The sequence below is a fragment of the Austrofundulus limnaeus genome, unplaced genomic scaffold (assembly GCF_001266775.1).
Source record: "Austrofundulus limnaeus strain Quisiro unplaced genomic scaffold, Austrofundulus_limnaeus-1.0 Scaffold880, whole genome shotgun sequence".
Classification (NCBI taxonomy): Eukaryota; Metazoa; Chordata; class Actinopteri; order Cyprinodontiformes; family Rivulidae; genus Austrofundulus; species Austrofundulus limnaeus.
In genome coordinates this window covers 89,910-94,503 of record NW_013953282.1, presented here as the reverse complement: position 1 = coordinate 94,503, position 4,594 = coordinate 89,910, and positions in this window count along the sequence as shown.

Sequence of the window (4,594 nt, the reverse complement as noted above, 5' to 3'; positions counted from 1 at the left end):
AAGAATTACTCCTACACTTCACTTAAAGACTGATACTTAAGAATTACTCCTACACTTCACTTAAAGTAAGACTGATACTTAAGAATTACTCCTACACTTCACTTAAAGTACGACTGACACTTAAGAATTACTCCTACACTTCACTTAAAGTAAGACTGAGACACTTCATAACTGACTTTTACTCTCAGCTTTTAACTAAGAATTGTTTTACACTTAAGTCCACTCTTAGCAGCATTCTTAAGAGTCATTCTAAGAAGTTTGATAAATACGGGCTTTGTTTTTTATCCCTTTTATTTATTAAATGGACCATACACATGTCTGTCTGGGATCTGGACCAAAGGCAGAAAGAACTGATATTTTAAGCTTCATTTCAGAGGACTCAGTAACTTCATCAGTGAAAMCTGTGACTGGCAAACATTTAGCAGAAAAACCTTTCCAGGTTTGAAGAGTCTGAGTGAGTCTTATCAGTATGGTTGTGAAGTTGTGTAAACAGACCTAGTGTTGACACAATAATGTGCTCTTTCCTGTTCACACAGCAGAGATCCARTAAAAACAGTTTTCCACATATAAAACCAGGTATAAATGTATGAAATAAAGAAAAGCTTCATGTGTGTCTGTAGTTTAAAGAGTTGCCAACACTCTGCTCAGCTCAGTTGTTTGTGCAGGTGAAGTTATCCTGGAACAGTCAGACCTTAAAGAAACATTTGACATTTTAAAGGACCGCATCAAGTGATCAGTCTTTCATGGCTCCTCAGATTTCACGTGTTGCATTATTAAGAATAAAAAGGATGTTTGATGTAACTAAATCTTATAGCAGCACCTGATTGGCAGCACATGGGGTCCAGAACCTGAAAAACCAGTCAATAACAACAACTGTTTGGCAATAGAAGATTTGGCACATTTTTCATGTGCACAACCCTCAATGCATGTTCCTTACAAATGTGGTGCTATTTCTAAGGGAAATGAACAGGTAACCAACAGTAATATCAAGAAGCATTGTTACTACAGAGAAAACAATCTACCAAACATTCATTTCCTTACTTTTTGTGATAAGTTTATGCATCAATGAGCAGCATCTTCWGATTATTGATTTATTAACTATTTTCCAAAATAAGAATCATGAGTGATTAAATGAAAGTCAGACAAATTAACGCAGGAACAGGTAATCTTTATATTAATTATTAATTAATTCTATGATTGCCTAGCTTTCATGTCAGCAGGTGATAAAAACAGAACTCTGTTGTCAGAAATGACACAGTTCAGTTTTATGCTACATGATGATTCTCCAGTTCATGCACAACAACAGACWTTGTTCAGACATTTGCTATAAATAGTTTTGTTTACTAACATGCAAATTATTAGGATTTCATTATTTTCTCAGTGACTTTATTTATGGGTGAAATGAAAGTTTTGATTTTATTTGAAGCTGGATTCTGTATTGAAGTTATATCTTATGTAGATAGCTCTGTGGATAACCTTTTCTCAAAGCAGCCCAGAGTGTCCACATAACCACCAACAGTGTAACGAGGCCACAGAGTGCAGCCCCACCCCAACAGAGGAGCCAACCAGTCCACCCAACACAACCTCCACACCAGTTGCTCACCACACACTGGGCTCACCGCCAGCATGCCCAACACCCCCCAATCACTGATACGGAGTCACCAGAGTGAGTTTTCTGTCTGGGACTTCTCCCATAGACGAGGATTTCTTCAGGAGATTTTTAACCGGGCCAATCAGAGAACAGAACATCAATTTTCTGCTCAGTGTCTGCTTGTAGTTTATTTTACCTGGACCAATCAGAGAACAGAACATCAATGTTCTGTGCAGTGTCTGCTTGTAGTTTATTTTACCTGGACCAATCAGAGAACAGAATGTCAATTTTCTGCTCAGTGTCTGCTTGTAGTTTATTTTACCTGGACCAATCAGAGAGCAGAAGCAGGAGTTTTGAATGACGTTGATGTTCTGCACAGTGTCTGCTAGTTATTTTAGCATACGACAGTGGAGGAAGTGAATGAAGCCAGTCTGTGTTGATAAGACTTCAAATTAAAATAAATTAGTCTGACAAAGCAGCAGCTCTCATTTACAGTCGTCTTGTTCAGCTCGGTATATTTCTCCTCTCAGCAGGGTTGTTTACAGCACACGTGATTTCTGTTAGCTTCTTAGCTTAGCCTCCTTCACAGTGGAGCTGGCACACATATGTCACGGCCCACTGATCCAATCATTTTAAACTTCAACAGAGGCCACGCCTCCTGCAAGAATCACTTCTCTATAGCTGAGAGTCCAGACCCTCGTATGAAGCAAAGTGAAGGACAGGGTCTGGTTTTTACCAGGCTACAAAATACTATAAACCTCAATAAAATGTTGACCCTGGGCCTATTTGAAGGAGCATTCCACTTTGGTCTTGGCCCCCTCTTGTCAGTTCAGTCAGGATGAAACTCCAAACTAAGTCCAAGACCCTGTTTCAACACATCTGAACTATCCCTTGAAACCAAGTAGGGGTCTCTGCAGATGAGTGGGCGTGTCTTAACGAAAGGCGATTCTGAAGCGACACACCTGATTTGACGGACTTTGTTAAAGGGACACACCTGACTGGAAAAGCAAAAAAGGGGCGTCACCGTACGGCACCACCTGATTGGACAAGAACAAACGGCACCAGTTTTTCTGGAGAACCCTACTTGGGTCACATTTCTCCTGGTTAACCTTAGTGTTGGGGTCAGGGTCAGGATGTAAAGAGGTCAATCAGGGTCTAAGGATACCATCATGTAGGCCTCGTAGCCCACAGTGTTTATGCTTTAGACACACCCACTCTTGTGACACGCCCACTTTGATTTCACAGATAACCCCTTCTTGAAACAGAAAAGTTCACCCAGTGGACCTAACCACATAGAAGAGTTACTCTTATTGAGATCATCTAAAACAATATGGCCTCAATTTGTTTTGGTCGGACCAAAACCAGAAGAGTCTTAGCAGTGTGACTGAGAACGAATCGAACATATGTCCATTATCAGCTGGAGCAAAAACAGCCTCTTTCAAACACTCAAGTGGAGGTTGAGCCAGTAACAATAACATGGCAGGATGCCACACCACAGAGTTGTGTAACGACCAAGAGAGCACAAAGTTTGGGAAACTTTCTGTTCATGAATGAGAGAGAGAGAGGACACTCAGGTCATGTTCAAACCACATCTGCTCTTTGTTTTTGTCCTTGCTCAGATGTAGAGTTTATAATGTTAATTTAGTAGTATTGTGAAATCTCTCATGACCCTTTTGTCTTCCATTTACTTTCACACAGACAGCTTCTCTTTAAAAAGCTCTTCACGCCCTCTTTGAAAACAGCCATGCAGCTTGAGAGAAAACTGTTCATGTTTACATCCATTTCAAAAAGCCAACAAATCTGGTTGGTGTTTGGGTGCAGATGTAAGCCASATGTGAGAGCTGAAGGATCAAGTCAAACTTCAAACAACTTGGACAAGGAGGGCATGGAAATGCACCCAAKGTCAGGCTGTGGCCTCTCTGTGCTGCTCACACCTCCATCATGAAGATGCAGATGCTGTCACATCTGTCCACACGGAAACACAACACCAGTGACTGTCAGGGCTGTCACGCTTTGAACACATTAACCAAGCCTGGATGGACTCAATTTGTGTGAGTAAATCCAAATGTCAGAAGTGTCACTTCATTACACAAACGTAAAATAAGAGCAGATGAACCAAACCAGAGGTGCTGCTTCATTCAGAGTCCAGCCGTTCTCAGCAGGTGTCAGACCCCAGGATGGATTGAGGACTGACTTGTACCTGTGTCTGTGTCGACTTCTGGAGTCAAACTCATTTACAACGACTGACAGAGCAGAGACAGAGGAAACACAAAAATAAATTAATACAGAGTTTGGTGACATTGTGAYGTACATCTGGAGCTGATTATTTTTTAGTCAGTCCAAATCAATTTGGCTCTCACAGCCAGCTGACTTTAGAAACAACGACTGTAATTCAGTTCATTTATGCTTTAAGCTGGTGTGATTATAGATGAGCATCATTCACAAACAATARTCCAAGACTCATTGCAAAAGATCTTTATGGCTGTGTTGTTAYGGGAATTGTCCTGTAATCGTTGGGTTGCCAGTTTGTACTGGCCAGTTGTTAGTTTATACCCCCATTCAATCGTCGGGCAGTATGGATGTAAGGAAGTCTCTCACCAGCTTCTCAAAGCACTTCGTCACGGCTGATGTGAGGGCGACTGGCTGGTAGTCATTGAGGCAGGCTGACTGAGGTCTCTTTGGGACAGGAACAATGATTTTTAAAGCATGATTTGATTGGATGAAGCCTTTATTGTCATTGTACAGAGCACAATGAAATTACATTTAAGAACACCTATTCAACAGACACACATGACAAACATGGGGCAACAGGTGAACAGGTCATGTAGCAACCAGCAGGGGTCGCACTACCTTTAACAAGAAAAACAAAAAAACACAGAAGGATAGATGAGGAAAAAACAATACATCATATTACAGTATATCAGGTTAGGGTTAGCCAAGCCAAGTCGGCGTAAACACCAGCAGCGGCAGCTGGTCAATAGGGGCGCACGGTCCCCCCCCCAC